The 13,379-nt window shown below is 35.4% G+C and overlaps 1 long non-coding RNA gene across 1 annotated transcript; it reads right to left on the bottom strand.

Moving 5' to 3' along the window:
* Positions 1-1,936: 1,936 nt before the first annotated feature.
* On the bottom strand, positions 1,937-8,609 carry LOC133801255 (uncharacterized). Its single transcript, XR_009876796.1, has 2 exons — positions 7,773-8,609; positions 1,937-3,040 (listed from the first exon to the last, which is right to left on the bottom strand). It is a non-coding gene; the product is annotated as an uncharacterized LOC133801255 (long non-coding RNA).
* Positions 8,610-13,379: the final 4,770 nt, after the last annotated feature.

Here is a 13,379-nt window from a genome sequence, read left to right as displayed (position 1 = left end):
TCTGGCCCTGGCTCTAAATGACTTGAGTTAGGCTCGACAAGCGCTTTTAGTTTTCATCGAACTTGAGGTCGGTCCGGCATTAATGCTCATTTGAGTCATTCAATGTAGTTGTCGATTAGATCTAATCTTTATCAGCTTGCGTTAAACACGCTAAGACCGTTCTTGTAACGACCCAAATTTCCTAATAAGGTTTAAGACCTTGATTAGGAGGCCGGGAGGGCCATAATTGATTTATTGTGCCATTATATGATTATATGCATGATTATGTGGGTCATATTATTATATGATGGTAAAGGCATGCATGGGGTTATATACTCTGTTGGGAGGGTATTTTGGTAATTTGGCTCATTGAGAGCGTAATTGCGTACTTGTGAGTATATTGGTAGGCTAATGTTGAGACCACATTATTATGTGGATATATCTGTGATCTGTGACTCGAGACGATCCTAGTGAGCAGATTAGCGAAAAAGTCATGGCGGAGATTTATACCCGGCTTGGGGTGAGCCTGGGGGTATAAAAGGGAATCTAGTGAGTATATTGGGGTCTATTTTGACATCGAGGAATATTATTGGTGATTAATTAGGTATTGGGTAGTAAGCGGTAAATATTAAAGACATTAAAGGAATTAGCGGGAATTTGGAGTAATGACCAAAATGCCCCTAGGATGATTTAAAGGTTTAGTTATTATTGGGAGGGCAAGGTGGTCATTGGCTTATTAAAGGATAGATTATATTCAGCTTTATAACCTTAGTGGAAGTTGTAGATTAATTCAGAAGCTAAAGGAAAAGAAAAGAAGAAGGAAAGAAAGAAAAACATGACACTTAGAGTTATCTCTCTCTCATTCGGTTGGGTCATCTCTTCACCATTCTTTGTGAGTTTTGGAGCTGGATTTCCAGAGCAAGCTTATGATGGAGCTTAGGGCTAAGGACATTGGTTAAGCTAGAAGAACTAACAGGGTTAGCCAGTCTATTGAGGTAAGTTTTAAGGTTTCCTGATGTGTTTTTCTGGGTTTTAATGAGATTGTTTCTAAGTTTGAATTTTGGATGGAATAAAGGGATATGAACCTGAGGAGTTGAAGGGCTTGAGGCTGGTTGGATGCTAGGGATAACCTAAGGTTGAAATCCTCCATAGAAGGTAACAAGTTCTGGCTTTGATGTTCTAAGTATCTGAGTTTCTGGTTGAATCTTTCAGTTCTTGGGTTCAATGTTGGTTTTTCTAGTTTGATGATGCATGTGGTTAAGTCTTGTGTTATTGAGTTGTATGGGGTGAGATATAGGTGATGGTAGACTCAATTTTTTGTGTAGTTGAGGTTTGGAAGGGTTCCAAGGGGTTTTGGTTCGAGAAAATCGAAGAAGGGAAAACCATAGTGGTGCTGGCCTGTGACTAGCGCTGTAGCGCTAGCCTTTGGGCGCTACAGCGCTAGGCTAGGGCTTCCTGGGCGTTTGGGTTCTGCTTGTAGCGCTATAGTGCCCTCCTTAGAGCGCTGTAGCGCTACCTTGTCTCCAGAAAGGGGTTTTTGAGTTTTTCCTTAGGGTTATTGCCCGGAGGCTCGGGGTTTGATTCCACCACCCCGTTTGGTGGAACTAGGACTTCCCGGGGGCTTGGGATTGGTCCCGAGTGTAACGTCCCTAAGGTAGGGTACGTCTGCCACATACTCGTAATTCTAGGGTTTACGAGTATGTAAGGCACTTGACCAAAAGAATTAAATAAAATGATACGAAGAAATACAGAAAAATTTAAAACTTTTATATAAACTTATTAGTAGAAATTATTACACGCATGAATACTTTAAATTTAAGGCAGCCATATGAAAACTCTAAACCATTATTGCATTGCTACTGAGTCCGTGCTCCACAAGTTGCTCAACAGCTAAAGCCACACCTGGAAAAATGTTGGAAAATAACATAATGAGCTAACGCTCAGTAAGCAAATCTCATGCATACACATACACATGAATGTCGTGAGTTTGTAGTGCACATATACTAATATGCTGACTTATATACTTATGAATTTCATTTATTGCTCATGCACTTTCAAACTTTACTTTTATGCTCTTTCTTTTAGTTTCACATTTTTATGGGCCCAATATCACTTGTGCACACTGTTTGATTCAGCCAATGCCTGCAGGGCTTGTTACACATATCATATAGAATCCCATGGGTTCTCCTCCGGCTAGCCATCATCTCAGCTAGGCTCATCATAACACTCATTTCATCGTTGCCATAGCTGCCATACTTATTACACATATGGAGGAGAAAGACGGAAACATGGCAAACATATCTGAATGGTCAACTCTGACCTAGCCCACACTAGTGGGCAGCCACTATAAGTCTTATAGACTTCCGTCTTCTTTACTGAACTTACTTGATTGCTTCATCGAAACAGTGGCACCCTTTTTAACATCTTATTATCACTTTGCTTAAGCCTTGTGTCATTAAAATGTTTAACTTTACATAAAACTTTTCAAGGCATTTCATAACTTTTTTCATATTCATATGCATGGTCTTATATCACATAATAATGTATCACATAACTGTACATGCCATGCATACATGCTGATGCTGAAATGCCAATGTTCATGTTCATGATTCATGTTGATGGTATTCAATCAAGGCATTGTATCACATCTCATATAACTCAAAACATCTTTAGTCATAATACATGAAGCTTTGGGTTGGTGGCGTTGTTATACCTTAACGTAGAGCTATGGCTCAGGTCTAAGGTTTCCAGCCTAAAAACTTAAACGCTTCATATATCATAACATATAACAAATCATGAACATAGAGTAATCCACATATCCATCAACATAAGAACACATACTTGCACATAATTCATATCATTCTTAACCAAGTAAGACATCTTTCACATATCACAGAATTCATCAATTACATATCACACAACACCCTTATGGTGTTCATATAACCATTCTTCACATACTTATCATATGCATCATCATCATACCATACTTAACTCATCAGATGTACACAATCAATGTAGTCATGCATCTTACACTTAAGCACAAAAGGTGAGATTTACTTACCTTAGGTCCTTAGCTTATTTTAAAATTCCTCACCAAGAGTCAATCAATCAAATCCATACAAATCCTATTCAAGGCACATCATTTATTAAATTCTATCAAAATCATAAATATACACTATTGATAGTGTATATTAATAATACCAGAAACTATATAAATGATAATAATAAATTATTATCAACGTAATGCAAATAACTCTTCATATAAAACCATGCTTTAAACCTTGCTCATAAGATAATGTACCCTTATGATAATAATAATAATAATCCCAACAAAAATAATAATTATCGTCTATAATTAAACTTATTTCGATATTAATAACAAAATACTTCAATAGCAATACGTATATGGATGTATATATTCAAATAGTCATTTTATAAAAGAAATCATATTTTTAACATAAAGTTGTAATAATCAATATAATGATAATAATATAAATATAAATATTTATATTATTATTAATTAGTCATAATATCAATTCCAGTGATATAATAAATATACTTTCTCCAAACTTCACTGGTCTTACAAATATCAATAACTGTAAGAAACTAATATTTGATATTATTTTAATATTCAAATATTAATATACAATAATAATGGTTAGATAATAGGTTTACTATAAATCATACTTTTCATATATATATATATATATATATGAATCTGTATTCTTGATTTACTTAACAAAATAATAACAATAATAATTAAAATTACTTAATCATAATAATTTCCATATTAATATAAAATCAATTAAATATGTATTTTTATACTTTATTTAATATCTAATATTTTCTAGAAAATTAGACAGCACAACGGCTATAAAGTGGACAATTCCAAAATCAAAACCTGTATCAAAAATATATATAATCCCAGACAGCCAGTAAATTACAGAAAATATTCCATATATCAATAATATATAATTATATACTATAAATACACATAATAACAATTACTCTAATCAATCACAATTAAATCACAATATATAGGTTAAAGAAATTATACCAAAATGATCGGGTTCCACAATAAGTCAAACGATGATTTTCTGAGACTCAAAACGTACTTCGGAACCTCGAACACTAAGTTTCGACCGTCGATCTACGGTGGATCGCGGTGGCTCGTGGTGGGCCCACCACCCAACTATGGTAGATGTAGGAACAAGTTATTGGGTTTTGAAGCCCACAACACGAGGAACACGATGGTGGTGACGGATCGGCAAACGGATGCCCGAGGTGGCCGAATCGCAACTTTAAAGTCGCGGGGTGGCCGAACTTAAATCGAGTGGTTGAGGCGTTTAATCGGCGAGTGAGCTCTAGATTCCCGCGTGGGTCGATAGTTCGGAGGCCTCTGAATCCAACGGTCCGGCGCGTGGCTAAAAATGGTGGCCGGAAAGTACTCCTGCGTCGTCGGCAACAGTGATACGTAGAGGAGAGAGAGAGAGAGAGAGAGAGAGAGAGAGAGAGAGAGAGAGAGAGAGAGAGGGGTTTTCTGAGGAGAGAGAGAGAGGGGCTCGGGTAAAATGAAAGGCTGAAGCCTTTTATTTTATTTTATTTTATTTATTTATTTATTTATTTATTTTTAAAAATTACACTTGGACCCAAAATACTAAAATTCTTTTCAAATAAGCCCTTTAGCCAAACTTTCTTAATTTTATAAAAATCCCCAATTAAAATTATATGACATTTGGGTCCAATACTTGACTACTCAAGTTTCTCTTTCTTTAATCTCATTAAAAACATAAAATCATATTTTAAACACTATTTTTCCATTACTATTTCTTAAATTTGTAAAGTTGTACATTTTATGTATTAAAACTTTGATTTATAATAAATAAATGTATTATGAAAATGTTGGATATTACAATCCTTCCCCCGTTAAAATAATTTCGTCCTCGAAATTTCAAACTAAAATTTGATAATCGGAGACAAGAACTACCATTACAAATAAACAGAACAACATTTCACAGCATAAGATTTTATACACAACACTTACTTTCACCCCGAAAACAAAACTTATTCCTGATTTCTTGTAATCCTTATCATATATAAAAAGGCGAGGATGTGTAAACACCTCACATGAGGACTACAATATAGATAGAAAGGAAATAAGCTATAACAATAGTATAAATTACAATGAATGTATACGAAAATACAAACGAATCCTCATCATCCATACTTTTGAACACAAACCACATAACGTAAGAAGAGAAAATGACCATCATCATGAAAACATCCTTGATCTTCATGTCTTACAGTCAAATTTTTTTTTTTTTTTTTTTTTTTTTTTAAGCAGATGCAATTGACTGGTTATACCTTGATAATAGATGCTAAATTGAGCAACAAGTTTGTTCAATAGAAAGTTTTTCGGCATAAAAAAAAAATTGGATAACTAGAAAACAATTATATAGCCGATGAAGATTATTCTTTAAAACCAAGTCTCTGTGAAACCCTTTCGTTGTCAAAACCGACTTCTTGCCCTGAATGAGAAATAGTGAGATAGGCCATTCATTAGGTACCAGTTCAGAAAAGCCTGACTCTCATTCTTTCTCTAAGAAAACATTTAAAAATCAAAATTGTTTCCAAATGTATAAAATAATAAAGGGCATATTGATACTATGCTAGAATGCAAATAACCGTGGCCACTCGGAAATTCACACACTTAGCTTAGTATCCCTTCATTGAATAAAACATGGGATAAGTCTTGACTGACCAATCCACCACTTCATCTACGAAAACGAATAATTCTCACATGTCTAATAAGTTAGACATGTCTCATTTCAACACCTATACCAATAATACTCAGTCATCACTTCACACAAGTAATACATTATCTTACTTTCGGGATAAAACAGCTAATATACTATAATTTAATCGCCGAAAGTAATTCACACTACAGAGTAATTCAGTAAATAACATTTATCACCTCGATTCATTCAACAATTTACAAATTGTTTCCATGTTCAAATCAGGATCGCAAAATCAATAGAAGTGATTTCCATGTCGACAACATCTAATAAGTTTGACTTTCATCATCAGAGAGGATAGCGTAACACATTGAACAAGATAAAATCTGTGATATCTATCTTGAAAACAAACAAATTCAAGGATCCAATGACCCAACAGTTCAACAAATTTTTCTATAAATAAAATTCATCACATACACACTAAAACACAATCAATCTCAAGCTTTTGAAAACCAAATCATTATTACTTCCGTCCATTACTCAAGCTAAGCAACCCATGGCATCCTCATCATCTCAGCTGAACTTAGACCTAACTTTAGCTTTACCTGAGCCAAATCTTCCCACTATCGAATCTTCACCACAAATTTCTGCACCCCTACCACAGCTAATGGTGTATCCTACAGTACACATCCCAGAACGAAATACTCAATTTCCCAGAGTTTGGCTTCCCAAATTTTATTCTGATACTGGCCTTGTCACAGTGGAGGATTCAGCTATGCTCGATAAAAAGGTGGCCATTAGTATAGGTCAAAGCATACTCACCCCTAAAGACCAAATAATTTTATCCCATAGGTCAGACCTACAAGCTGTAAAAGATTCCTTAGTTCTTACCACTCAGGCGGCAGCATCGGTCTCAAACCTAGGCCAACGGGTTCTTGCAAGAGAACAAGAGGTTGACCACTTGAAAAGGTATATAGAAACACAAAAACAAGAGATGATAACCATTAGAAATGCCAACAAGGCATTGACTCGAGAGAAGGAGAAGTTGGTTAAGGAGAATGGGACTTTAACTACACTTCTTGCTAACTACTCAGTCGATATGAAGGAAAAATTTCAGACACTGCAAACTACTGGGGAGACCCTTAGAGTTGAACAACAAAAGTTGATTGACGAGGTAGAACGTGTCCAAAACCCCAATCCTTAATAGATTATGTATTTTTTTTTTTTTTTTTTTATCTATATATTACTACTGTTTCACTAAAGTCTCTTATCGTGTGTGCTCTCAGCAACAACCTAAAACTTTGCTCTCCAAAACACTAACCTGACATATTAACCCTTAACACACTAACTGAACTGATAGATCACTTTCAAAGCTTGAGAATATCAATTAACAATCCAAACATCGACATCGATAAATCATCAATTATTTATCACATCAATAATAAAGGCATGCATTCAGATAAATAACAAACTTCAATTTCTCTACCGTGCATGAGAATATTCATTTAATCCAAACTCATACTTATATCATGGAAACTCAAACACACAATGAGTTTCTAATACAATTATACAACATCATTAACATACATTAACTAAAATATGGATAAATTATACTAACCATTAACGTGTGGCTTGTCTTGTGGCGGAACTCAGTAGCATTTCAGATCCCAAAATCTAATAACATAATGAGTACACGACATCTACAAACTCAAAGCTCTGATACCATTTGTAACGTCCCTAAGGTAGGGTACGTCTGCCACATACTCGTAATTCTAGGGTTTACGAGTATGTAAGGCACTTGACCAAAAGAATTAAATAAAATGATACGAAGAAATACAGAAAAATTTAAAACTTTTATATAAACTTATTAGTAGAAATTATTACACGCATGAATACTTTAAATTTAAGGCAGCCATATGAAAACTCTAAACCATTATTGCATTGCTACTGAGTCCGTGCTCCACAAGTTGCTCAACAGCTAAAGCCACACCTGGAAAAATGTTGGAAAATAACATAATGAGCTAACGCTCAGTAAGCAAATCTCATGCATACACATACACATGAATGTCGTGAGTTTGTAGTGCACATATACTAATATGCTGACTTATATACTTATGAATTTCATTTATTGCTCATGCACTTTCAAACTTTACTTTTATGCTCTTTCTTTTAGTTTCACATTTTTATGGGCCCAATATCACTTGTGCACACTGTTTGATTCAGCCAATGCCTGCAGGGCTTGTTACACATATCATATAGAATCCCATGGGTTCTCCTCCGGCTAGCCATCATCTCAGCTAGGCTCATCATAACACTCATTTCATCGTTGCCATAGCTGCCATACTTATTACACATATGGAGGAGAAAGACGGAAACATGGCAAACATATCTGAATGGTCAACTCTGACCTAGCCCACACTAGTGGGCAGCCACTATAAGTCTTATAGACTTCCGTCTTCTTTACTGAACTTACTTGATTGCTTCATCGAAACAGTGGCACCCTTTTTAACATCTTATTATCACTTTGCTTAAGCCTTGTGTCATTAAAATGTTTAACTTTACATAAAACTTTTCAAGGCATTTCATAACTTTTTTCATATTCATATGCATGGTCTTATATCACATAATAATGTATCACATAACTGTACATGCCATGCATACATGCTGATGCTGAAATGCCAATGTTCATGTTCATGATTCATGTTGATGGTATTCAATCAAGGCATTGTATCACATCTCATATAACTCAAAACATCTTTAGTCATAATACATGAAGCTTTGGGTTGGTGGCGTTGTTATACCTTAACGTAGAGCTATGGCTCAGGTCTAAGGTTTCCAGCCTAAAAACTTAAACGCTTCATATATCATAACATATAACAAATCATGAACATAGAGTAATCCACATATCCATCAACATAAGAACACATACTTGCACATAATTCATATCATTCTTAACCAAGTAAGACATCTTTCACATATCACAGAATTCATCAATTACATATCACACAACACCCTTATGGTGTTCATATAACCATTCTTCACATACTTATCATATGCATCATCATCATACCATACTTAACTCATCAGATGTACACAATCAATGTAGTCATGCATCTTACACTTAAGCACAAAAGGTGAGATTTACTTACCTTAGGTCCTTAGCTTATTTTAAAATTCCTCACCAAGAGTCAATCAATCAAATCCATACAAATCCTATTCAAGGCACATCATTTATTAAATTCTATCAAAATCATAAATATACACTATTGATAGTGTATATTAATAATACCAGAAACTATATAAATGATAATAATAAATTATTATCAACGTAATGCAAATAACTCTTCATATAAAACCATGCTTTAAACCTTGCTCATAAGATAATGTACCCTTATGATAATAATAATAATAATCCCAACAAAAATAATAATTATCGTCTATAATTAAACTTATTTCGATATTAATAACAAAATACTTCAATAGCAATACGTATATGGATGTATATATTCAAATAGTCATTTTATAAAAGAAATCATATTTTTAACATAAAGTTGTAATAATCAATATAATGATAATAATATAAATATAAATATTTATATTATTATTAATTAGTCATAATATCAATTCCAGTGATATAATAAATATACTTTCTCCAAACTTCACTGGTCTTACAAATATCAATAACTGTAAGAAACTAATATTTGATATTATTTTAATATTCAAATATTAATATACAATAATAATGGTTAGATAATAGGTTTACTATAAATCATACTTTTCATATATATATATATATATATATGAATCTGTATTCTTGATTTACTTAACAAAATAATAACAATAATAATTAAAATTACTTAATCATAATAATTTCCATATTAATATAAAATCAATTAAATATGTATTTTTATACTTTATTTAATATCTAATATTTTCTAGAAAATTAGACAGCACAACGGCTATAAAGTGGACAATTCCAAAATCAAAACCTGTATCAAAAATATATATAATCCCAGACAGCCAGTAAATTACAGAAAATATTCCATATATCAATAATATATAATTATATACTATAAATACACATAATAACAATTACTCTAATCAATCACAATTAAATCACAATATATAGGTTAAAGAAATTATACCAAAATGATCGGGTTCCACAATAAGTCAAACGATGATTTTCTGAGACTCAAAACGTACTTCGGAACCTCGAACACTAAGTTTCGACCGTCGATCTACGGTGGATCGCGGTGGCTCGTGGTGGGCCCACCACCCAACTATGGTAGATGTAGGAACAAGTTATTGGGTTTTGAAGCCCACAACACGAGGAACACGATGGTGGTGACGGATCGGCAAACGGATGCCCGAGGTGGCCGAATCGCAACTTTAAAGTCGCGGGGTGGCCGAACTTAAATCGAGTGGTTGAGGCGTTTAATCGGCGAGTGAGCTCTAGATTCCCGCGTGGGTCGATAGTTCGGAGGCCTCTGAATCCAACGGTCCGGCGCGTGGCTAAAAATGGTGGCCGGAAAGTACTCCTGCGTCGTCGGCAACAGTGATACGTAGAGGAGAGAGAGAGAGAGAGAGAGAGAGAGAGAGAGAGAGAGAGAGAGAGAGAGGGTTTTCTGAGGAGAGAGAGAGAGGGGCTCGGGTAAAATGAAAGGCTGAAGCCTTTTATTTTATTTTATTTTATTTATTTATTTATTTATTTATTTTTAAAAATTACACTTGGACCCAAAATACTAAAATTCTTTTCAAATAAGCCCTTTAGCCAAACTTTCTTAATTTTATAAAAATCCCCAATTAAAATTATATGACATTTGGGTCCAATACTTGACTACTCAAGTTTCTCTTTCTTTAATCTCATTAAAAACATAAAATCATATTTTAAACACTATTTTTCCATTACTATTTCTTAAATTTGTAAAGTTGTACATTTTATGTATTAAAACTTTGATTTATAATAAATAAATGTATTATGAAAATGTTGGATATTACACCGAGGCTAGGTTTTGGACTTGAGGTTTGGTGATGACTTTGACCTATGATTGTGTTTAGGTGAGCGCTAGGGCTCGAGAGGGATCGCGCTCAAGGAGTCAAGTGATCAAAGCTAGCGAATCGAAAGGTAAGAAAGCTGCACCTGATTATGTGGTTAGGTTGGGACTAAGTGTTCCCTATGTTTGTGTGCTTTGTTATATGAATATGATTAACCATGTGAACATGATGGGACTAAGAGCTCCCTATATTTGTATATCATGTCATGAGGTGGTATTATGCCATGGGACATGCGATAACCTGCCTAAGGGTGTCAGAATCAATATTTGCGCACAGGGCGCGGCTCGGCCACTGGTAGCTGAGGCAGCTTATTTATCACTGAGCTCGGTTAAGCTGGCTGGAGTCAGTGAGTATTACACTGGGGGCGACCCAAGTGAGCCGAAGACAGTGTATTAAATAGAGGGTGCGACCTAAGGGCGCCGACCCTGAATATTATTTGATGGATGTGATAAATTGTTGATTATGAACGTGAATATTGTGTTATGGATATGATTGGTTGACCGTTTGGATGTGATAAACTGTTTATCTGCTGAGTGCTATCACTGATTGGATAAATGCTTTGAATTGCTGAATTCCTGGTTGTGCATTGTGGAATATTTGATTAATGATGTTGATCTTGCTATGATATCATGATTTCTTGCTGGGCCTCGGCTCACGGGTGCTACGTGGTGCAGGTAAAGGCAAGGGTAGGCTAAGTCAACCATGAGTTGGAGAGCTCTGGGGGCGAGGTGTACATTGTTAGCTACTCGGCCGCCATGGTCGAGGGATTGTACAGGGACGGAAACCTAAAATGTATATTTTGCGATTAGAGTGGCTTGAATTATTTGTAACTTTTAGAGTTTGCTGTAACTAAGTCATCTAAACCCTGTTTTGAGTTTCCATGTATTAAACTGTCATTTTTAATTAAAATAGCCTATTTGTGACCAAAATCTTTTATTCCTAATCCATTAAAGACGTTGAATTCACATTTTGTTTAAATGACTTGATTAGCAGGTCTTGCACTATTTTAAACACACAGTGTAACGGTCTTGGTTATCCAGGGCGTTACAGTTTTTGACTTTTTAGTCAATACCATGTGACCAGTGTTCAGTATTACTGCCGAACTTGACAAGTAGGTCACAACTTCACAGTTAATACTGACACTATTGCCAATTCTGACTATTTAGTCAGTGCCACGCACAAGTAAGCAATGCTACCAGACATATATTATATGTCAAATATTCAAATGCAGGGCATTCAGCATGTTTACTTAACAGTTGCTAGCATAATTATGATCATGCACAAACACAGAGACTGTAACGCCCTAAACTCCAGGGACCGTTACGGTGTGCCTTATAAACAGTGCTAAACTCGCTAATCGAGTCATTTGGCCAAAATCGTGTAACTAAGTATGATTAGCGGTTTAGGGATTAAAAAATTTGGTTAAGATGTAACGTTTCATTAGAACGTTTATTATATACATTGGGATCCTAAAACTATAATTTAAAGGACTACTACAAGAAAATATTTACAACCAGCCGATCTAAGCGGCAAAACAGGGTTTAACCCTAGTTCCTCTTTCAACCCTCGGCCGTGGTGGTCGAGCAGCCGCATATGTACACATCACCACCTAAGCTCTCCAACTCAAAGATGGTCCAACTTTCTTTTGCCTTTACCTGTACCATATAGCACCCGTGAGCCGAAACCCAGCATGAAAACTCAATATGCTCATGAACAGTTATAATATGTCATCAAATCATAAGGCACATGCCTAGCAAATGAATCCTTATTTAAGCAGGAAAATGAGTTCACGTAGTGTTGAGTATAATACATCAACCGATGATCATCAAAATCATCCAGGGCTTTTAGCCCCAAATAGAAGAGTGACAGTTGTAATAGTCACTAAGGTGGGTTTCGTTCCCAATAGCCATGTGACGATAGGGTCACTGGGGCTTAATAGATAAGTGATCATTTCACTAGCTTAAAGAAGATAGGTGTTTGATGAACTAGTCACCAAGATAACCTATCGCATGACCATAGAGTCACAACCGTGGGATTCTGCTCCCTAGCCATGTGACAAACAGTCACCTAGGCCTTTGGCCCTGGCTCTGAGTAACTAGCCTAGACTAGTCAAGCGCTTATAATTTTCATCGACCTTGGGGTCGGTCCAGCATCAATGCTCCCAGAGTCATTCAACACTGATATCGATTAGATCTAATCTTATATCGGTCCTGCGTTCATGATGCTTATGTCGTTCTCAGCTCTTAGGTCCGTAATACGTGACTAGTGCCGACCCTGACTAATCAGTGCTATACACTAGTAAGCAATGCTACCAAACATATATCATATGTCAAATATCCGAATACAGTGCATTCAGCATGCTTACTTAACAATTACTAGCACAATTAGGATCATGCATAAACACAGAGGCTCAAGCTCTGACCAATCTCATATTCAATATTCATAGCATGCCCTAATCACATGTTTCTCGTGTAACACATGCATCACATTTAAACATCCAACATGCATCAAGATTAACCATGCATGTCACATATACACAGGGTGCAGTTTTCTTACCTCTGGTTTGAGCGAGAATTAGAACAAGAACGACAATTGAGAATGATCGACCTT

The sequence above is a fragment of the Humulus lupulus genome, chromosome 9, assembly GCF_963169125.1.
Source record: "Humulus lupulus chromosome 9, drHumLupu1.1, whole genome shotgun sequence".
In the NCBI taxonomy this organism is placed as follows: Eukaryota; Viridiplantae; Streptophyta; class Magnoliopsida; order Rosales; family Cannabaceae; genus Humulus; species Humulus lupulus.
This window is presented reverse-complemented; position numbering and strand designations above follow the sequence as displayed.